Source organism: Rhopalosiphum padi, chromosome 4 (assembly GCF_020882245.1).
Source record: "Rhopalosiphum padi isolate XX-2018 chromosome 4, ASM2088224v1, whole genome shotgun sequence".
NCBI lineage: Eukaryota > Metazoa > Arthropoda > Insecta > Hemiptera > Aphididae > Rhopalosiphum > Rhopalosiphum padi.
The window spans coordinates 28,514,768-28,540,379 of record NC_083600.1 but is presented as its reverse complement, the minus strand read 5'-3'; the positions used below and the strand labels follow the sequence as shown (position 1 = coordinate 28,540,379).

The 25,612-nt window shown below is 34.6% G+C and overlaps 1 pseudogene; it reads right to left on the bottom strand.

Moving 5' to 3' along the window:
- The window catches only part of LOC132928871 (enolase-like), a 41,242-nt pseudogene extending 16,181 nt beyond the window's left edge, over positions 1-25,061 (bottom strand).
- Between the last annotated feature and the right edge of the window lie 551 nt (positions 25,062-25,612).

Genomic DNA, 25,612 nt, shown 5'->3' with positions numbered 1-25,612 from the left:
ATCACCCAAGTATGCAAAAACCACTTTTTTGAAAAAAACGCGTATGCAAGTTTTCGTGGTGAAGGATTTATTTTTCGATTATGAAACTATACACGTATTGTAAGACGGAATGCAGTAACAGTTTGCGTCAAAAAAAACACAAAATAATCAAGAATTTCATTTTATATAAGTATATGACGGACGGCCACGGCCCCTGTCGTTTTTCACCGTTTTTCACCCAAAATATTACATATGCGTATTTTTACGATGGAAGCGTACTCGCGATGACTTTGAAAACGTTGTAGCGCGCATCAGGGACCGTCAAACATTCTTTCCATATCAAAATAATTTCGAAAATCAAAATATCAACTACCTAAGTACACTAAAACCACTTTTTTGAAAAAAACGCGTATGCAAGTTTTCGTGGTGAAGGATTTATTTTTCGACTTTGAAACTATACACGTTTTGAAAGACGGAATGCAGTAACAGTTTGCGCCAAAAAAAACACAAAATAATCAAGATTTTTATTTTATATAAGTATATGACGGACGGCCACGGCCCCTGTCGTTTTTCACCCAAAATATTACATATGCGTATTTTTACGATGGAAGCGTACTCGCGATGACTTTGAAAACGTTGTAGCGAGCATCAGGGACCGTCGGACATTCTTTCCATATCAAAAAAAGTTCGAAAATCAAAATATCAAGCACCTAAGTACGCTAAAACCTCTTTTTTAAAAAAAACGCGTATGCAAGTTTTCGTTATGAAGGATTTATTTTTCGACTATGAAACTATACACGTATTGTAAGACGGAATGCAGTAACAGTTTGCGCCAAAAAAAACACAAAATAATCAAAATTTTTATTTTATATAAGTATATGACGGACGGCCACGGCCCCTGTCGTTTTTCACCCGAAATATTACATATGCGTATTTTTACGATGGAAGCGTACTCGTGATGACTTTGAAAGCGTTATAGCACGCCAAAGGGACCCACGGACATTCTTTCCATTTCAAAATAAATTCGAAAATCAAAATATCAAGCACCTAAGTACACTAAAACCATTTTTTTGAAAAAAACGCGTATGCAAGCTTTTGTGGTGAAGGATTTATTTTTTGACTATGAAACTATACACGTATTGTAAGACGGAATGCAGTAACAGTTTGCGCCAAAAAAAACACAAAATAATCAAGATTTTTATTTTATATAAGTATATGACGGACGGCCACGGCCCCTGTCGTTTTTCACCCAAAATATTACATATGCGTATTTTTACGATGGAAGCGTACTCGCGATGACTTTGAAAACGTTGTAGCGCACATCAGGGACCGTCGAACATTCTTTCCATATCAAAATAATTTCGAAAATCAAAATATCAAGCACCTAAGTATGCAAAAACCACTTTTTTGAAAAAAACGCGTATGCAAGTTTTCGTGGGAAAGGATTTATTTTTCGATTATGAAACTATACACGTATTGTAAGACGGAATGCAGTAACAGTTTGCCTTAAAAAAAAACACAAAATAATCAAGTATTTCATTTTATATAAGTATATGACGGACGGCCACGGCCCCTGTCGTTTTTCACCGTTTTTCACCCAAAATATTACATATGCGTATTTTTACGATGGAAGCGTACTCGCGATGACTTTGAAAACGTTGTAGCGCGCACCAGGGACCGTCGAACATTCTTTCCATATCAAAATAATTTCGAAAATAAAAATATCAATCACCCAAGTATGCAAAAACCACTTTTTTGAAAAAAACGCGTATGCAAGTTTTCGTGGTGAAGGATTTATTTTTCGATTATGAAACTATACACGTATTGTAAGACGGAATGCAGTAACAGTTTGCGTCAAAAAAAACACAAAATAATCAAGAATTTCATTTTATATAAGTATATGACGGACGGCCACGGCCCCTGTCGTTTTTCACCGTTTTTCACCCAAAATATTACATATGCGTATTTTTACGATGGAAGCGTACTCGCGATGACTTTGAAAACGTTGTAGCGCGCATCAGGGACCGTCGAACATTCTTTCCATATCAAAATAAATTCGAAAATCAAAATATCAAGCACCTAAGTACGCTAAAACTACTTTTTTGAAAAAAAACGCGTATGCAAGTTTTCGTGGTGAAGGATTTATTTTTCGACTATGAAACTATACACGTATTGTAAGACGGAATGCAGTAACAGTTTGCGCCAAAAAAAACACAAAATAATCAAGAATTTTATTATATATAAGTATATGACGGACGGCCACGGCCCCTGTCGTTTTTCACCCAAAATATTACATATGCGTATTTTTACGATGGAAGCGTACTCGCGATGACTTTGAAAACGTTGTAGCGCGCATCATGGACCGTCGAACATTCTTTCCATATCAAAATAATTTCGAAAATCAAAATATCAAGCACCTAAGTATGCAAAAACCACTTTTTTGAAAAAAACGCGTATGCAAGTTTTCGTGGTGAAGGATTTATTTTTCGATTATGAAACTATACACGTATTGTAAGACGAAATGCAGTAACAGTTTGCGTAAAAAAAAACACAAAATAATCAAGAATTTCATTTTATATAAGTATATGACGGACGGCCACGGCCCCTGTCGTTTTTCACCGTTTTTCACCCAAAATATTACATATGCGTATTTTTACGATGGAAGCGTACTCGCGATGACTTTGAAAACGTTATTGCATGCCAAAGGGACCCACGGACATTCTTTCCATATCAAAATAAATTCGAAAATCAAAATATCAAGCACCTAAGTACGCTAAAACCACTTTTTTGAAAAAAAACGCGTATGCAAGTTTTCGTGGTGAAGGATTTATTTTTCGACTTTGAAACTATACACGTTTTGAAAGACGGAATGCAGTAACAGTTTGCGCCAAAAAAAACAAAAAATAATCAAGATTTTTATTTTATATAAGTATATGACGGACGGCCACGGCCCCTGTCGTTTTTCACCCAAAATATTACATATGAGTATTTTTACGATGGAAGTGTACTCGCGATGACTTTGAAAACGTTGTAGCGCGCATCATGGACCGTCGAACATTCTTTCCATATCAAAATAATTTCGAAAATCAAAATATCAAGCACCTAAGTATGCAAAAACCACTTTTTTGAAAAAAACGCGTATGCAAGTTTTCGTGGGAAAGGATTTATTTTTCGATTATGAAACTATACACGTATTGTAAGACGGAATGCAGTAACAGTTTGCCTTAAAAAAAAACACAAAATAATCAAGTATTTCATTTTATATAAGTATATGACGGACGGCCACGGCCCCTGTCGTTTTTCACCGTTTTTCACCCAAAATATTACATATGCGTATTTTTACGATGGAAGCGTACTCGCGATGACTTTGAAAACGTTGTAGCGCGCATCAGGGACCGTCGAACATTCTTTCCATATCAAAATAATTTCGAAAATAAAAATATCAATCACCCAAGTATGCAAAAACCACTTTTTTGAAAAAAACGCGTATGCAAGTTTTCGTGGTGAAGGATTTATTTTTCGATTATGAAACTATACACGTATTGTAAGACGGAATGCAGTAACAGTTTGCGTCAAAAAAAACACAAAATAATCAAGAATTTCATTTTATATAAGTATATGACGGACGGCCACGGCCCCTGTCGTTTTTCACCGTTTTTCACCCAAAATATTACATATGCGTATTTTTACGATGGAAGCGTACTCGCGATGACTTTGAAAACGTTGTAGCGCGCATCAGGGACCGTCAAACATTCTTTCCATATCAAAATAATTTCGAAAATCAAAATATCAACTACCTAAGTACACTAAAACCACTTTTTTGAAAAAAACGCGTATGCAAGTTTTCGTGGTGAAGGATTTATTTTTCGACTTTGAAACTATACACGTTTTGAAAGACAGAATGCAGAAACAGTTTGCGCCAAAAAAAACACAAAATAATCAAGATTTTTATTTTATATAAGTATATGACGGACGGCCACGGCCCCTGTCGTTTTTCACCCAAAATATTACATATGCGTATTTTTACGATGGAAGCGTACTCGCGATGACTTTGAAAACGTTGTAGCGCGCATCATGGACCGTCGAACATTCTTTCCATATCAAAATAATTTCGAAAATCAAAATATCAAGCACCTAAGTATGCAAAAACCACTTTTTTGAAAAAAACGCGTATGCAAGTTTTCGTGGTGAAGGATTTATTTTTCGATTATGAAACTATACACGTATTGTAAGACGAAATGCAGTAACAGTTTGCGTAAAAAAAAACACAAAATAATCAAGAATTTCATTTTATATAAGTATATGACGGACGGCCACGGCCCCTGTCGTTTTTCACCGTTTTTCACCCAAAATATTACATATGCGTATTTTTACGATGGAAGCGTACTCGCGATGACTTTGAAAACGTTATTGCATGCCAAAGGGACCCACGGACATTCTTTCCATATCAAAATAAATTCGAAAATCAAAATATCAAGCACCTAAGTACGCTAAAACCACTTTTTTGAAAAAAACGCGTATGCAAGTTTTCGTGGTGAAGGATTTATTTTTCGACTTTGAAACTATACACGTTTTGAAAGACGGAATGCAGTAACAGTTTGCGCCAAAAAAAACAAAAAATAATCAAGATTTTTATTTTATATAAGTATATGACGGACGGCCACGGCCCCTGTCGTTTTTCACCCAAAATATTACATATGCGTATTTCTACGATGGAAGTGTACTCGCGATGACTTTGAAAACGTTGTAGCGCGCATCATGGACCGTCGAACATTCTTTCCATATCAAAATAATTTCGAAAATCAAAATATCAAGCACCTAAGTATGCAAAAACCACTTTTTTGAAAAAAACGCGTATGCAAGTTTTCGTGGGAAAGGATTTATTTTTCGATTATGAAACTATACACGTATTGTAAGACGGAATGCAGTAACAGTTTGCCTTAAAAAAAAACACAAAATAATCAAGTATTTCATTTTATATAAGTATATGACGGACGGCCACGGCCCCTGTCGTTTTTCACCGTTTTTCACCCAAAATATTACATATGCGTATTTTTACGATGGAAGCGTACTCGCGATGACTTTGAAAACGTTGTAGCGTGCATCAGGGACCGTCGAACATTCTTTCCATATCAAAATAATTTCGAAAATAAAAATATCAATCACCCAAGTATGCAAAAACCACTTTTTTGAAAAAAACGCGTATGCAAGTTTTCGTGGTGAAGGATTTATTTTTCGATTATGAAACTATACACGTATTGTAAGACGGAATGCAGTAACAGTTTGCGTCAAAAAAAACACAAAATAATCAAGAATTTCATTTTATATAAGTATATGACGGACGGCCACGGCCCCTGTCGTTTTTCACCGTTTTTCACCCAAAATATTACATATGCGTATTTTTACGATGGAAGCGTACTCGCGATGACTTTGAAAACGTTGTAGCGCGCATCAGGGACCGTCAAACATTCTTTCCATATCAAAATAATTTCGAAAATCAAAATATCAACTACCTAAGTACACTAAAACCACTTTTTTGAAAAAAACGCGTATGCAAGTTTTCGTGGTGAAGGATTTATTTTTCGACTTTGAAACTATACACGTTTTGAAAGACAGAATGCAGAAACAGTTTGCGCCAAAAAAAACACAAAATAATCAAGATTTTTATTTTATATAAGTATATGACGGACGGCCACGGCCCCTGTCGTTTTTCACCCAAAATATTACATATGCGTATTTTTACGATGGAAGCGTACTCGCGATGACTTTGAAAACGTTGTAGCGCGCATCATGGACCGTCGAACATTCTTTCCATATCAAAATAATTTCGAAAATCAAAATATCAAGCACCTAAGTATGCAAAAACCACTTTTTTGAAAAAAACGCGTATGCAAGTTTTCGTGGTGAAGGATTTATTTTTCGATTATGAAACTATACACGTATTGTAAGACGAAATGCAGTAACAGTTTGCGTAAAAAAAAACACAAAATAATCAAGAATTTCATTTTATATAAGTATATGACGGACGGCCACGGCCCCTGTCGTTTTTCACCGTTTTTCACCCAAAATATTACATATGCGTATTTTTACGATGGAAGCGTACTCGCGATGACTTTGAAAACGTTATTGCATGCCAAAGGGACCCACGGACATTCTTTCCATATCAAAATAAATTCGAAAATCAAAATATCAAGCACCTAAGTACGCTAAAACCACTTTTTTGAAAAAAACGCGTATGCAAGTTTTCGTGGTGAAGGATTTATTTTTCGACTTTGAAACTATACACGTTTTGAAAGACGGAATGCAGTAACAGTTTGCGCCAAAAAAAACAAAAAATAATCAAGATTTTTATTTTATATAAGTATATGACGGACGGCCACGGCCCCTGTCGTTTTTCACCCAAAATATTACATATGCGTATTTCTACGATGGAAGTGTACTCGCGATGACTTTGAAAACGTTGTAGCGCGCATCATGGACCGTCGAACATTCTTTCCATATCAAAATAATTTCGAAAATCAAAATATCAAGCACCTAAGTATGCAAAAACCACTTTTTTGAAAAAAACGCGTATGCAAGTTTTCGTGGGAAAGGATTTATTTTTCGATTATGAAACTATACACGTATTGTAAGACGGAATGCAGTAACAGTTTGCCTTAAAAAAAAACACAAAATAATCAAGTATTTCATTTTATATAAGTATATGACGGACGGCCACGGCCCCTGTCGTTTTTCACCGTTTTTCACCCAAAATATTACATATGCGTATTTTTACGATGGAAGCGTACTCGCGATGACTTTGAAAACGTTGTAGCGTGCATCAGGGACCGTCGAACATTCTTTCCATATCAAAATAATTTCGAAAATAAAAATATCAATCACCCAAGTATGCAAAAACCACTTTTTTGAAAAAAACGCGTATGCAAGTTTTCGTGGTGAAGGATTTATTTTTCGATTATGAAACTATACACGTATTGTAAGACGGAATGCAGTAACAGTTTGCGTCAAAAAAAACACAAAATAATCAAGAATTTCATTTTATATAAGTATATGACGGACGGCCACGGCCCCTGTCGTTTTTCACCGTTTTTCACCCAAAATATTACATATGCGTATTTTTACGATGGAAGCGTACTCGCGATGACTTTGAAAACGTTGTAGCGCGCATCAGGGACCGTCGAACATTCTTTCCATATCAAAATAATTTCGAAAATAAAAATATCAATCACCCAAGTATGCAAAAACCACTTTTTTGAAAAAAACGCGTATGCAAGTTTTCGTGGTGAAGGATTTATTTTTCGATTATGAAACTATACACGTATTGTAAGACGGAATGCAGTAACAGTTTGCGACAAAAAAAAACACAAAATAATCAAGAATTTCATTTTATATAAGTATATGACGGACGGCCACGGCCCCTGTCGTTTATCACCGTTTTTCACCCAAAATATTACATATGCGTATTTTTACGATGGAAGCGACTCGCGATGACTTTGAAAACGTTGTAGCGCGCATCAGGGACCGTCAAACATTCTTTCCATATCAAAATAATTTCGAAAATCAAAATATTAACTACCTAAGTACACTAAAACCACTTTTTTGAAAAAAACGCGTATGCAAGTTTTCGTGGTGAAGGATTTATTTTTCGACTTTGAAACTATACACGTTTTGAAAGACGGAATGCAGTAACAGTTTGCGCCAAAAAAAACACAAAATAATCAAGATTTTTATTTTATATAAGTATATGACGGACGGCCACGGCCACTGTCGTTTTTCACCCAAAATATTACATATGCGTATTTTTACGATGGAAGCGTACTCGCGATGACTTTGAAAACGTTGTAGCGCGCATCATGGACCGTCGAACATTCTTTCCATATCAAAATAATTTCGAAAATCAAAATATCAAGCACCTAAGTATGCAAAAACCACTTTTTTGAAAAAAACGCGTATGCAAGTTTTCGTGGTGAAGGATTTATTTTTCGACTATGAAACTATACACGTATTGTAAGACGGAATGCAGTAACAGTTTGCGCCAAAAAAAACACAAAATAATCAAAATTTTTATTTTATATAAGTATATGACGGACGGCCACGGCCCCTGTCGTTTTTCACCGTTTTTCACCCAAAATATTACATATGCGTATTTTTACGATGGAAGCGTACTCGCGATGACTTTGAAAACGTTGTAGCGCGCATCAGGGACCGTCGAACATTCTTTCCATATCAAAATAATTTCGAATATCAAAATATCAATCACCCAAGTATGCAAAAACCACTTTTTTGAAAAAAACGCGTATGCAAGTTTTCGTGATGAAGGATTTATTTTACGATTATGAAACTATACACGTATTGTAAGACGGAATGCAGTAACAGTTTGCGTCAAAAAAAACACAAAATAATCAAGAGTTTCATTTCATATAAGTATATGACGGACGGCCACGGCCCCTGTCGTTTTTCACCGATTTTCACCCAAAATATTACATATGCGTATTTTTACGATAAAAGCGTACTCGCGATGACTTTGAAAACGTTATAGCACGCCAAAGGGACCCACGGACATTCTTTCCATATCAAAATAAATTCGAAAATCAAAATATCAAGCACCTAAGTACGCTAAAACCACTTTTTTGAAAAAAACGCGTATGCAAGTATTCGTGGTGAAGGATTTATTTTTTGATTATGAAACTATACACGTATTGTAAGACGGAATGCAGTAACAGTTTGCGTCAAAAAAAACACAAAATAATCAAGAATTTCATTTTATATAAGTATATGACGGACGGCCACGGCCCCTGTCGTTTTTCACCGTTTTTCACCCAAAATATTACATATGCGTATTTTTACGATGGAAGCGTACTCGCGATGACTTTGAAAACGTTGTAGCGCGCATCAGGGACCGTCGAATATTCTTTCCATATCAAAATAATTTCGAAAATAAAAATATCAATCACCCAAGTACGCAAAAACCACTTTTTTGAAAAAAACGCGTATGCAAGTTTTCGTGGTGAAGGATTTATTTTTCGATTATGAAACTATACACGTATTGTAAGACGGAATGCAGTAACAGTTTGCGTCAAAAAAAACACAAAATAATCAAGAATTTCATTTTATATAAGTATATGACGGACGGCCACGGCCCCTGTCGTTTTTCACCGTTTTTCACCCAAAATATTACATATGCGTATTTTTACGATGGAAGCGTACTCGCGATGACTTTGAAAACGTTGTAGCGCGCATCAGGGACCGTCGAACATTCTTTCCATATCAAAATAATTTCGAAAATCAAAATATCAACTACCTAAGTACACTAAAACCACTTTTTTGAAAAAAACGCGTATGCAAGTTTTCGTGGTGAAGGATTTATTTTTCGACTTTGAAACTATACACGTTTTGAAAGACGGAATGCAGTAACAGTTTGCGCCAAAAAAAACAAAAAATAATCAAGATTTTTATTTTATATAAGTATATGACGGACGGCCACGGCCCCTGTCGTTTTTCACCCAAAATATTACATATGCGTATTTTTACGATGGAAGTGTACTCGCGATGACTTTGAAAACGTTGTAGCGCGCATCATGGACCGTCGAACATTCTTTCCATATCAAAATAATTTCGAAAATCAAAATATCAAGCACCTAAGTATGCAAAAACCACTTTTTTGAAAAAAACGCGTATGCAAGTTTTCGTGGGAAAGGATTTATTTTTCGATTATGAAACTATACACGTATTGTAAGACGGAATGCAGTAACAGTTTGCCTTATAAAAAAACACAAAATAATCAAGTATTTCATTTTATATAAGTATATGACGGACGGCCACGGCCCCTGTCGTTTTTCACCGTTTTTCACCCAAAATATTACATATGCGTATTTTTACGATGGAAGCGTACTCGCGATGACTTTGAAAACGTTGTAGCGCGCATCAGGGACCGTCGAACATTCTTTCCATATCAAAATAATTTCGAAAATAAAAATATCAATCACCCAAGTATGCAAAAACCACTTTTTTGAAAAAAACGCGTATGCAAGTTTTCGTGGTGAAGGATTTATTTTTCGATTATGAAACTATACACGTATTGTAAGACGGAATGCAGTAACAGTTTGCGTCAAAAAAAACACAAAATAATCAAGAATTTCATTTTATATAAGTATATGACGGACGGCCACGGCCCCTGTCGTTTTTCACCGTTTTTCACCCAAAATATTACATATGCGTATTTTTACGATGGAAGCGTACTCGCGATGACTTTGAAAACGTTATAGCATGCCAAAGGGACCCACGGACATTCTTTCCATATCAAAATAAATTCGAAAATCAAAATATCAAGCACCTAAGTACGCTAAAACCACTTTTTTGAAAAAAACGCGTATGCAAGTTTTCGTGGTGAAGGATTTATTTTTCGACTTTGAAACTATACACGTTTTGAAAGACGGAATGTAGTTACAGTTTGCGCCAAAAAAAACAAAAAATAATCAAGATTTTTATTTTATATAAGTATATGACGGACGGCCACGGCCCCTGTCGTTTTTCACCCAAAATATTACATATTCGTATTTTTACGATGGAAGTGTACTCGCGATGACTTTGAAAACGTTGTAGCGCGCATCATGGACCGTCGAACATTCTTTCCATATCAAAATAATTTCGAAAATAAAAATATCAATCACCCAAGTATGCAAAAACCACTTTTTTGAAAAAAACGCGTATGCAAGTTTTCGTGGTGAAGGATTTATTTTTCGATTATGAAACTATACACGTATTGTAAGACGGAATGCAGTAACAGTTTGCGTCAAAAAAAACACAAAATAATCAAGAATTTCATTTTATATAAGTATATGACGGACGGCCACGGCCCCTGTCGTTTTTCACCGTTTTTCACCCAAAATATTACATATGCGTATTTTTACGATGGAAGCGTACTCGCGATGACTTTGAAAACGTTGTAGCGCGCATCAGGGACCGTCGAACATTCTTTCCATATCAAAATAATTTCGAAAATAAAAATATCAACTACCTAAGTACACTAAAACCACTTTTTTGAAAAAAACGCTTATGCAAGTTTTCGTGGTGAAGGATTTATTTTTCGACTTTGAAACTATACACGTTTTGAAAGACGGAATGCAGTAACAGTTTGCGCCAAAAAAAACACAAAATAATCAAGATTTTTATTTTATATAAGTATATGACGGACGGCCACGGCCCCTGTCGTTTTTCACCCAAAATATTACATATGCGTATTTTTACGATGTAAGCGTACTCGCGATGACTTTGAAAACGTTGTAGCGCGCATCATGGACCGTCGAACATTCTTTCCATATCAAAATAATTTCGAAAATCAAAATATCAAGCACCTAAGTATGCAAAAACCACTTTTTTGAAAAAAACGCGTATGCAAGTTTTCGTGGTGAAGGATTTATTTTTCGATTATGAAACTATACACGTATTGTAAGACGGAATGCAGTAACAGTTTGCGTAAAAAAAAACACAAAATAATCAAGAATTTCATTTTATATAAGTATATGACGGACGGCCACGGCCCCTGTCGTTTTTCACCGTTTTTCACCCAAAATATTACATATGCGTATTTTTACGATGGAAGCGTACTCGCGATGACTTTGAAAACGTTGTAGCGCGCATCAGGGACCGTCGAACATTCTTTCCATATCAAAATAATTTCGAAAATAAAAATATCAACTACCTAAGTACACTAAAACCACTTTTTTGAAAAAAACGCGTATGCAAGTTTTCGTGGTGAAGGATTTATTTTTCGACTTTGAAACTATACACGTTTTGAAAGACGGAATGCAGTAACAGTTTGCGCCAAAAAAAACACAAAATAATCAAGATTTTTATTTTATATAAGTATATGACGGACGGCCACGGCCCCTGTCGTTTTTCACCCAAAATATTACATATGCGTATTTTTACGATGGAAGTGTACTCGCGATGACTTTGAAAACGTTGTAGCGCGCATCATGGACCGTCGAACATTCTTTCCATATCAAAATAATTTCGAAAATCAAAATATCAAGCACCTAAGTATGCAAAAACCACTTTTTTGAAAAAAACGCGTATGCAAGTTTTCGTGGGAAAGGATTTATTTTTCGATTATGAAACTATACACGTATTGTAAGACGGAATGCAGTAACAGTTTGCCTTATAAAAAAACACAAAATAATCAAGTATTTCATTTTATATAAGTATATGACGGACGGCCACGGCCCCTGTCGTTTTTCACCGTTTTTCACCCAAAATATTACATATGCGTATTTTTACGATGGAAGCGTACTCGCGATGACTTTGAAAACGTTGTAGCGCGCATCAGGGACCGTCGAACATTCTTTCCATATCAAAATAATTTCGAAAATAAAAATATCAATCACCCAAGTATGCAAAAACCACTTTTTTGAAAAAAACGCGTATGCAAGTTTTCGTGGTGAAGGATTTATTTTTCGATTATGAAACTATACACGTATTGTAAGACGGAATGCAGTAACAGTTTGCGTCAAAAAAAACACAAAATAATCAAGAATTTCATTTTATATAAGTATATGACGGACGGCCACGGCCCCTGTCGTTTTTCACCGTTTTTCACCCAAAATATTACATATGCGTATTTTTACGATGGAAGCGTACTCGCGATGACTTTGAAAACGTTATAGCATGCCAAAGGGACCCACGGACATTCTTTCCATATCAAAATAAATTCGAAAATCAAAATATCAAGCACCTAAGTACGCTAAAACCACTTTTTTGAAAAAAACGCGTATGCAAGTTTTCGTGGTGAAGGATTTATTTTTCGACTTTGAAACTATACACGTTTTGAAAGACGGAATGTAGTTACAGTTTGCGCCAAAAAAAACAAAAAATAATCAAGATTTTTATTTTATATAAGTATATGACGGACGGCCACGGCCCCTGTCGTTTTTCACCCAAAATATTACATATTCGTATTTTTACGATGGAAGTGTACTCGCGATGACTTTGAAAACGTTGTAGCGCGCATCATGGACCGTCGAACATTCTTTCCATATCAAAATAATTTCGAAAATAAAAATATCAATCACCCAAGTATGCAAAAACCACTTTTTTGAAAAAAACGCGTATGCAAGTTTTCGTGGTGAAGGATTTATTTTTCGATTATGAAACTATACACGTATTGTAAGACGGAATGCAGTAACAGTTTGCTTCAAAAAAAACACAAAATAATCAAGAATTTCATTTTATATAAGTATATGACGGACGGCCACGGCCCCTGTCGTTTTTCACCGTTTTTCACCCAAAATATTACATATGCGTATTTTTACGATGGAAGCGTACTCGCGATGACTTTGAAAACGTTGTAGCGCGCATCAGGGACCGTCGAACATTCTTTCCATATCAAAATAATTTCGAAAATAAAAATATCAACTACCTAAGTACACTAAAACCACTTTTTTGAAAAAAACGCGTATGCAAGTTTTCGTGGTGAAGGATTTATTTTTCGACTTTGAAACTATACACGTTTTGAAAGACGGAATGCAGTAACAGTTTGCGCCAAAAAAAACACAAAATAATCAAGATTTTTATTTTATATAAGTATATGACGGACGGCCACGGCCCCTGTCGTTTTTCACCCAAAATATTACATATGCGTATTTTTACGATGTAAGCGTACTCGCGATGACTTTGAAAACGTTGTAGCGCGCATCATGGACCGTCGAACATTCTTTCCATATCAAAATAATTTCGAAAATCAAAATATCAAGCACCTAAGTATGCAAAAACCACTTTTTTGAAAAAAACGCGTATGCAAGTTTTCGTGGTGAAGGATTTATTTTTCGATTATGAAACTATACACGTATTGTAAGACGGAATGCAGTAACAGTTTGCGTAAAAAAAAACACAAAATAATCAAGAATTTCATTTTATATAAGTATATGACGGACGGCCACGGCCCCTGTCGTTTTTCACCGTTTTTCACCCAAAATATTACATATGCGTATTTTTACGATGGAAGCGTACTCGCGATGACTTTGAAAACGTTGTAGCGCGCATCAGGGACCGTCGAACATTCTTTCCATATCAAAATAATTTCGAAAATAAAAATATCAACTACCTAAGTACACTAAAACCACTTTTTTGAAAAAAACGCGTATGCAAGTTTTCGTGGTGAAGGATTTATTTTTCGACTTTGAAACTATACACGTTTTGAAAGACGGAATGCAGTAACAGTTTGCGCCAAAAAAAACACAAAATAATCAAGATTTTTATTTTATATAAGTATATGACGGACGGCCACGGCCCCTGTCGTTTTTCACCCAAAATATTACATATGCGTATTTTTACGATGTAAGCGTACTCGCGATGACTTTGAAAACGTTGTAGCGCGCATCATGGACCGTCGAACATTCTTTCCATATCAAAATAATTTCGAAAATCAAAATATCAAGCACCTAAGTATGCAAAAACCACTTTTTTGAAAAAAACGCGTATGCAAGTTTTCGTGGTGAAGGATTTATTTTTCGATTATGAAACTATACACGTATTGTAAGACGGAATGCAGTAACAGTTTGCGTAAAAAAAAACACAAAATAATCAAGAATTTCATTTTATATAAGTATATGACGGACGGCCACGGCCCCTGTCGTTTTTCACCGTTTTTCACCCAAAATATTACATATGCGTATTTTTACGATGGAAGCGTACTCGCGATGACTTTGAAAACGTTAAAGCATGCCAAAGGGACCCACGGACATTCTTTCCATATCAAAATAAATTCGAAAATCAAAATATCAAGCACCTAAGTACGCTAAAACCACTTTTTTGAAAAAAACGCGTATGCAAGTTTTCGTGGGGAAGGATTTATTTTTCGATTATGAAACTATACACGTATTGTAAGACGGAATGCAGTAAAAGTTTGCGTCAAAAAAAACACAAAATAATCAAGAATTTCATTTTATATAAGTATATGACGGACGGCCACGGCCCCTGTCGTTTTTCACCGTTTTTCACCCAAAATATTACATATGCGTATTTTTACGATGGAAGCGTACTCGCGATGACTTTGAAAACGTTGTAGCGCGCATCAGGGACCGTCGAACATTCTTTCCATATCAAAATAATTTCGAAAATCAAAATATCAAGCACCCAAGTATGCAAAAACCACTTTTTTGAAAAAAACGCGTATGCAAGTTTTCGTGGTGAAGGATTTATTTTTCGATTATGAAACTATACACGTATTGTAAGACGGAATGCAGTAACAGTTTGCGTAAAAAAAAACACAAAATAATCAAGAATTTCATTTTATATAAGTATATGACGGACGGCCACGGCCCCTGTCGTTTTTCACCGTTTTTCACCCAAAATATTACATATGCGTATTTTTACGATGGAAGCGTACTCGCGATGACTTTGAAAACGTTGTAGCGCGCATCAGGGACCGTCGAACATTCTTTCCATATCAAAATAATTTCGAAAATAAAAATATCAACTACCTAAGTACACTAAAACCACTTTTTTGAAAAAAACGCGTATGCAAGTTTTCGTGGTGAAGGATTTATTTTTCGACTTTGAAACTATACACGTTTTGAAAGACGGAATGCAGTAACAGTTTGCGCCAAAAAAAACACAAAATAATCAAGATTTTTATTTTATATAAGTATATGACGGACGGCCACGGCCCCTGTCGTTTTTCACCCAAAATATTACATATGCGTATTTTTACGATGTAAGCGTACTCGCGATGACTTTGAAAACGTTGTAGCGCGCATCATGGACCGTCGAACATTCTTTCCATATCAAAATAATTTCGAAAATCAAAATATCAAGCACCTAAGTATGCAAAAACCACTTTTTTGAAAAAAACGCGTATGCAAGTTTTCGTGGTGAAGGATTTATTTTTCGATTATGAAACTATACACGTATTGTAAGACGGAATGCAGTAACAGTTTGCGTAAAAAAAAACACAAAATAATCAAGAATTTCATTTTATATAAGTATATGACGGACGGCCACGGCCCCTGTCGTTTTTCACCGTTTTTCACCCAAAATATTACATATGCGTATTTTTACGATGGAAGCGTACTCGCGATGACTTTGAAAACGTTAAAGCATGCCAAAGGGACCCACGGACATTCTTTCCATATCAAAATAAATTCGAAAATCAAAATATCAAGCACCTAAGTACGCTAAAACCACTTTTTTGAAAAAAACGCGTATGCAAGTTTTCGTGGGGAAGGATTTATTTTTCGATTATGAAACTATACACGTATTGTAAGACGGAATGCAGTAAAAGTTTGCGTCAAAAAAAACACAAAATAATCAAGAATTTCATTTTATATAAGTATATGACGGACGGCCACGGCCCCTGTCGTTTTTCACCGTTTTTCACCCAAAATATTACATATGCGTATTTTTACGATGGAAGCGTACTCGCGATGACTTTGAAAACGTTGTAGCGCGCATCAGGGACCGTCGAACATTCTTTCCATATCAAAATAATTTCGAAAATCAAAATATCAAGCACCCAAGTATGCAAAAACCACTTTTTTGAAAAAAACGCGTATGCAAGTTTTCGTGGTGAAGGATTTATTTTTCGATTATGAAACTATACACGTATTGTAAGACGGAATGCAGTAACAGTTTGCGTAAAAAAAAACACAAAATAATCAAGAATTTCATTTTATATAAGTATATGACGGACGGCAACGGCCCCTGTCGTTTTTCACCCAAAATATTACATATGCGTATTTTTACGATGTAAGCGTACTCGCGATGACTTTGAAAACGTTGTAGCGCGCATCATGGACCGTCGAACATTCTTTCCATATCAAAATAATTTCGAAAATCAAAATATCAAGCACCTAAGTATGCAAAAACCACTTTTTTGAAAAAAACGCGTATGCAAGTTTTCGTGGTGAAGGATTTATTTTTCGATTATGAAACTATACACGTATTGTAAGACGGAATGCAGTAACAGTTTGCGTAAAAAAAAACACAAAATAATCAAGAATTTCATTTTATATAAGTATATGACGGACGGCCACGGCCCCTGTCGTTTTTCACCGTTTTTCACCCAAAATATTACATATGCGTATTTTTACGATGGAAGCGTACTCGCGATGACTTTGAAAACGTTGTAGCGCGCATCAGGGACCGTCGAACATTCTTTCCATATCAAAATAATTTCGAAAATAAAAATATCAACTACCTAAGTACACTAAAACCACTTTTTTGAAAAAAACGCGTATGCAAGTTTTCGTGGTGAAGGATTTATTTTTCGACTTTGAAACTATACACGTTTTGAAAGACGGAATGCAGTAACAGTTTGCGCCAAAAAAAACACAAAATAATCAAGATTTTTATTTTATATAAGTATATGACGGACGGCCACGGCCCCTGTCGTTTTTCACCCAAAATATTACATATGCGTATTTTTACGATGTAAGCGTACTCGCGATGACTTTGAAAACGTTGTAGCGCGCATCATGGACCGTCGAACATTCTTTCCATATCAAAATAATTTCGAAAATCAAAATATCAAGCACCTAAGTATGCAAAAACCACTTTTTTGAAAAAAACGCGTATGCAAGTTTTCGTGGTGAAGGATTTATTTTTCGATTATGAAACTATACACGTATTGTAAGACGGAATGCAGTAACAGTTTGCGTAAAAAAAAACACAAAATAATCAAGAATTTCATTTTATATAAGTATATGACGGACGGCCACGGCCCCTGTCGTTTTTCACCGTTTTTCACCCAAAATATTACATATGCGTATTTTTACGATGGAAGCGTACTCGCGATGACTTTGAAAACGTTAAAGCATGCCAAAGGGACCCACGGACATTCTTTCCATATCAAAATAAATTCGAAAATCAAAATATCAAGCACCTAAGTACGCTAAAACCACTTTTTTGAAAAAAACGCGTATGCAAGTTTTCGTGGGGAAGGATTTATTTTTCGATTATGAAACTATACACGTATTGTAAGACGGAATGCAGTAAAAGTTTGCGTCAAAAAAAACACAAAATAATCAAGAATTTCATTTTATATAAGTATATGACGGACGGCCACGGCCCCTGTCGTTTTTCACCGTTTTTCACCCAAAATATTACATATGCGTATTTTTACGATGGAAGCGTACTCGCGATGACTTTGAAAACGTTGTAGCGCGCATCAGGGACCGTCGAACATTCTTTCCATATCAAAATAATTTCGAAAATCAAAATATCAAGCACCCAAGTATGCAAAAACCACTTTTTTGAAAAAAACGCGTATGCAAGTTTTCGTGGTGAAGGATTTATTTTTCGATTATGAAACTATACACGTATTGTAAGACGGAATGCAGTAACAGTTTGCGTAAAAAAAAACACAAAATAATCAAGAATTTCATTTTATATAAGTATATGACGGACGGCAACGGCCCCTGTCGTTTTTCACCGTTTTTCACCCAAAATATTACATATGCGTATTTTTACGACGGATGCGTACTCGGGATGACTTTGATAACGTTATATCGCGCAAAAGGGACCGTCGGACATTCTTTTCATATCGTGAAAATTTCGAAAATCAAAATATCAAGCACCTAAGTATGCAAAAACCACTTTTTTGAAAAAAACGCGTATGCAAGTTTTCGTGGTGAAGGATTTATTTTTCGACTTTGAAACTATACACGTTTTGAAAGACGGAATGCAGTAACAGTTTGCGCCAAAAAAAACACAAAATAATCAAGATTTTTATTTTATATAAGTATATGACGGACGGCCACGGCCCCTGTCGTTTTTCACCCAAAATATTACATATGCGTATTTTTACGATGGAAGCGTACTCGCGATGACTTTGAAAACGTTGTAGCGCGCATCATGGACCGTCGAACATTCTTTCCATATCAAAATAATTTCGAAAATCAAAATATCAAGCACCTAAGTATGCAAAAACCACTTTTTTGAAAAAAACGCGTATGCAAGTTTTCGTGGGAAAGGATTTATTTTTCGATTATGAAACTATACACGTATTGTAAGACGGAATGCAGTAACAGATTTCGTCAAAAAAAACACAAAATAATCAAGTATTTCATTTTATATAAGTATATGACGGACGGCCACGGCCCCTGTCGTTTTTCACCGTTTTTCACCCAAAATATTACATATGCGTATTTTTACGATGGAAGCGTACTCGCGATGACTTTGAAAACGTTGTAGCGCGCATCAGGGACCGTCGAACATTCTTTCCATATCAAAATAATTTCGAAAATCAAAATATCAAGCACCCAAGTATGCAAAAACCACTTTTTTGAAAAAAACGCGTATGCAAGTTTTCGTGGTGAAGGATTTATTTTTCGATTATGAAACTATACACGTATTGTAAGACGGAATGCAGTAACAGTTTGCGTAAAAAAAAACACAAAATAATCAAGAATTTCATTTTATATAAGTATATGACGGACGGCAACGGCCCCTGTCGTTTTTCACCGTTTTTCACCCAAAATATTACATATGCGTATTTTTACGACGGATGCGTACTCGGGATGACTTTGATAACGTTATATCGCGCAAAAGGGACCGTCGGACATTCTTTTCATATCGTGAAAATTTCGAAAATCAAAATATCAAGCACCTAAGTATGCAAAAACCACTTTTTTGTAAAAAAGAATTATGCAAGTTTTCGCGGTGAAGGATTTATTTTTCGACTATGAAACTATACACGTATCGTAAGACGGGTTGAACGAGTGGCAGTTTAACTTTTTCTTCGTTGACAAATACTACAGTTTCAATCACCGGTTTTTTAATTATAACGTCTTCTAGTTGTCTCATGCCAATTTTTAAGACTTCTACAATTGTGTTATTTTTGGACGACGTGTGTGCGTCAGATTTATCTCTGTTGTTATCCATGCGTTGTAGAATCTTTTTTTGAATAATTTTATGCCAATGCTGTTATTAATTATGTTGAATTTTTTAAAATAGAGTACTCTATAATGAGCCATTCTGTGTATAATAATAATATGTGACTTTATATAGAGAAAAAATGATGTTAAACGTCTAGGACTGTTGAAACGCAAATGAACTCGAAATATATTTCTTCCGTGATCAGCGCCGAGAACATTTTTCAGACGATGTATTGCGATTTTTGCATTACTAGTCAGCAAGTACCTATGTTTATCAATCTAATCGGCTAGTTTAGGTATACTTTTTTTTAACGACGACTTCGATTTGTACTGTATTTTTAGGTGTTTTATTTTTTTATTTTTTTATTTAAATATTTCACTTCTTTCGATTGAACTATATATAGGTACATAGAAACATATTAAATCACACTATAATACTTAAATTAACTTAACAAACTTTAAGTTATATAATTATGTATAGTCAGTGAGCTTAATATAACGGATTGTACAATGATAAAAATATATTATATTATTATATCAGTCGTGGCTGTTTCCGATCGATTGATTGGCAACGAAAATATAACATCATGACAATGCGTATGTTTTGACGTCGTTGTTGTTTGTCTCTTTAGCAAAGTATTTTTATTTTGAAAAATTACCGACTATTTTTTATGTCTTAACCTAATATGTGTATAACGTTGATGATTTTGTGATTATATTTTCATTTAATTACTCATATTCATATAATATATAATAGGTACAACTGTCGAATATAATATAATAATTCACGTCAACGGAGATCTATCAATTCGCCGTGTTATAATATTATTCTTAATTCAACCAACCTATATGACTATAATAAGTGAAACACGAACGATACACTTATTATAGTCATAAAACATTATAAATTTCGAAATAAATTGAATTCATTATAAATTATAATAATTGAATTAATGAAGTTTGAACAAATAACATTTTTGGTCTTTTTATCATGGATTAACCTACTAGTATTGTCTAATAAGGAAAAACTCTTATTTTTTTATTATTACCTATTTTTATTGAGTACTAATTACTGGATGAAAATAAACAAACATATGTATCCCAAATCATTGCATTAAAGTTGAGTCAAACAAATTTATCTGTTCATTACTAAACACAATTACTGTCGCCTCCACATCACCACCGATTGACACACACACACACACACACACAAACACTCACGCGCATCAGCAGCTATTTTTGTTTTTGTATTTATTTTTGTTTATTTATTATAATTATTATTGTTGTGTGAGTTTTATAATATTGTATTACGTAAATTACGACGGCGTGTTATCTGCCGCCGTACCGGTTCGCCGATGCGCGCAATTTAACACGGCCGCCGTAATTTTCGCCAGTCTCGATCTTACTTTCGTTATTGTTAAGTGCCCTCCCCTTGCATTTTAAACTAAATTATATTTCTTACACCTTATAAATTGAATTTTAATGATTTAAAATTAACTATGCCACTGCCCCCCCTGATTTTAATTCTAGCTACGCCCATGTATATGTATATACAAAAGTGAAGACCTTTAGACGAGTATAATATGTATCTAAATTCGGTTTGCGTTTTCGGGAAGCGACGGAATAACAACCTGTGCTACACCAGCAATCGGAGACGTATGCACACAATAAACGTATAATCAGTTAGTATCAGTGTATTTAGTGACTGAGATATAGCACCGGCCGGCATCATCCGAAGTGTAGATTATGGTAATTTTCGATAACGGCGTAAACAGCGTGGAATTATACAAAGACACAATATGTCGCTGTCGACGATACAGTAGTTGACAAACCGACGACGTACGTAAAATTGTGGTTCTTGGGAGAAGACGTCGCATAGGACGACTATAGCGATGCGGGATCGAGGGTACGAAAAAGAGGAGGCACTTCGGAGTTTGGCGATAAATCACGAACGCGCGTTCTCCGGCACTCCGTCGTGTGACGAGTTCACGATTGCCGCACGCTCGATTATGGACGCGTTACACCCCCTCTGCATGGCGGCCACCCGAACGACACCCGCCGTTTACAATCGCGCGTCCTGGCGGCGAGCGGGACCGGAGTGGAGGACGATGCTGTCGCAACGACACCAATAGCAGTTATGGCTATTGTTACTGATTAACGGCGAGAGCTCGACAATTAATCGTTACGGAACAACGCGACCGACTGCTTATGATGGTCACGAAACGTCATATACAACGGTATAGTAAGAGCGAGACTGCATTGCGCATACATAGGTAACGATGACGGTAACGACAAACGGTACAGAAGTTGGCGTGCTGCGGTGGAACAACCGGCGAAGAAGCCGGACAACAATGATAAAATTACAGAAGCGTTTAACACCGAGTAAGTGCCATGAAGTGGTGACGCACTCGGATGCACGTCATAATAATATATTAAAACGGGCCGGTATACGACGTATGTCGTATACCAATGACGAATGGCCGAACGCAATCGGAGACGCAGATAATACGGCGACCGATAAAGAAGCCGATGGAAATCGCAAATGGTATTGAGTAAAAAAATAAAAATTAATCAAATATCGTGTGATGTGGGATTACGGGTACTCACAACCAATGGTCAACATGTTTTTGAGTGTTGCAGTGACGACGTCTAGTTGCGGTGGCATCATGATATTACTGAACGAGATCCATGTATATTATAAATATATATCCGAACTGTGGCAGTGATGACGACATATATATATTTATTAATTTATTATACATCAAAATATTGTAGCGACATAAAATTACATCACCGACATCGTGTCACGGACTAAACGGATGGCCTGTCCGAGTGGCTATGAATTTTACGCACCAAAACGATACATGGTTTTGACTTTTGAGTGTACCAATATATTGCAGTACTACACTCATTACTCCATCAACACTAACCGATTTATATTAATCTATATGAACTAAATATATTATATTATAAACATATATATATATTTATATATTCAACGATTGTAACATAGACCTGTTACATTTTACACAAGTACCTATATACATGTATATTAATTTAATAATTTAATATTCTAATTTCTTATGTTATATTATAAAATAATATATATGATTTATTATAACTTATAACTCACCGGTTAGGTTAGGTCCATAAGGGTTTGTAGTAAATTTACCTGTACAAGTTACTCTTTCGAACACTTCCAACAAATATTTGATTTATTTATTCTAAAAATGGTATAATTATAACCATATTATTTAATAATTTAAGATTTGGTTTATAGTTGATTAGTTTTGGTTCATAGTGTACTCGAATTTCAGAGTGTAAATGTTATGCTCTACTGTGTCATCACCAAACCCACGTCTTATACTGATTGCAATCACGATTCACGATCTAAAGTTTTGAGTTATTTAATTTAATCTTATCTTGTAAAATATATTTTCCGGTTTATTCATACTGTACTAAGTGTCCGCGGTCGATTTCTACCATTTTATTGTAACCGTACAAAGTGATCGCGGTATGCAACTCAAACAATAAATAGTACAAAGTGTTCGTTTACCGTATTATTATACCCACCTATAATTAGTGGCTGCTGTCTGCAATAATGCAAATCTCAATAAGTTGTAATTTCCTAAAATATGATTTACATGTGACACAATAGTTATTTTTTAAATACTTATTAAACTTTAAACGATTTAAACCTTCAAATAAATCATTATTATATAATATTCGTATTCAAAAGACTTTCGACTAGAAATATCTATCAGCTAGCGTTAAATCAGCTGCAGATAGTATGTTCAAATACTTCGATTAGACATTATATATATATCATCATTATTGTGTTCCTTTGTGTATAAATATTAAATTTATTAAAATTATATGTACAATCTGCCGGACAAGCCGAGTTATGTTATACACATAATGTATTATTATTATACAGTAGATTTTTATTATATTGAACGTCAATATTTTTCGTAACTACGTTGAAATACCCTTGAAACTACCATTACACTTAAAAGCAGTAGCGTTTTCTCTCGATAACACGAAATAAAAATACATCGTTTTTCGTTATTATTAACGGTTTTTTCGCGCACAAAATGTATCTGCAACTCATCTAACGACACGTGTAAAGTTTCGGAGTTTAAAAACAAATCATTCACCGCAAAACTTGCATAAATACGGGTTTTTTTCAAAAAGTGGTTTTTAGTGGACTTAAGTGTTAAATTTTTGAATATTCATAATTTTATTGATATTAAAATAATGTCCGACGGTCCTTTATGAACGTTACAACGGTTTTAGCGGCGGAGTATGATTGCGCGTGCTTTACCTTTTTAGGTACCTATACGATTGCGCGCAGTGCTTGAATAACAAAGCACATGATTTTAACTACTCAAAGGCGTATGATTGTGCGTGAAATTGGGTGCGGCGTTGCCAAATTTATTACTAAACAAAAATTAAGTTATATCATAGTTATTTTTAATATTTAAATACAGATACAAATACATTTATTCAGAAACTAAGAATGATATAATATTAAAAAAATGTTATTAATAATAAATATACTTGGATGTCAGTGGATGCAGTAAAATTAGTCCATGCTTCCCAATGATCTTTATCAAATGGATCTTCTATAATTGATACTATTGAAAATTCTTTAATGATTTCTTTGTTAAAGCTTCAGTTGAGATTATTTGTCTTTTGTCTTTATTGTCCGACTTATTTTTGAAATCAAAATCGTACTTTCCATCACTGCAATTATTATTGAAGTTATTGGAATTCATATAATAAATCATATTATACATAATTAAAGTTATTATATATAAATTTAAACAAAATAAATTGCTTTACACGTAAAACTCAGAAACTGTAACGTCCATTCCAATTTTGATTTTTCCCAAATATCTAGCGTTTTTAATAGCTGTTTCAATTAAACGCAAACATTCTTTGCTATCAAGAATAATTGGTGCAAACTCACCTTCATTACTAACTAATGTAACATCCAATCCATATTTACTATTAAATCTTGATATCATTTTTAAGATTGTAGTATCACTCAGCACTCTTTAGTACTACCTATATCTAGTTGCTTATTTTTCTCAGCCTTCCCGGTGTATTCTTACAAGTAGTAATCTTCTCGATGGTTCTAACTACTAATTGTTGAACCTAGTTTGCTGCATCATCTTTTAAATATCTCTTGCAATAAGCTTTGAACATTTTTCAATGATTTTATAAATCGTTAATTTATAATAATTGATTTATATATTCATAAATAAAAAAGAAAACAGTAATTCATTGTGTAAATATGATTTTCAATTTCTTCATATTTTAATAACAAATCAAAGTATATATTTATAATTGATATAAATAAAAAACAATAAACTTGCCATAAGAGCTATCAATAATGTAATACATTTTGATAAGAAAAAACGGTGTAAATGTATGAAACAAAAAATTATTTTCAGAAAAAAAATTTGCTATATGGGCTAACAGTATGTATATATAATACATTTTGATAAATCAAATAGTGTACAAAATGGAATAAAAAATTTTGGTAAGTAGCGCAGTGAAATAATAAGATAAAAAATTAATCTGGAAAAAAATTTTCAACTTGGGCTAACAGTTGGTATAATAATAAATTTTATAAATGAAAGAAAAATGAAAATTTTAACTAGAATAACAAGAAAACAATAATAACAATGATAAAAAAAAAAGGAAAAAAACATCGACAGGACTACACGAAACTAGTCGGGGGGGGATACGAGATG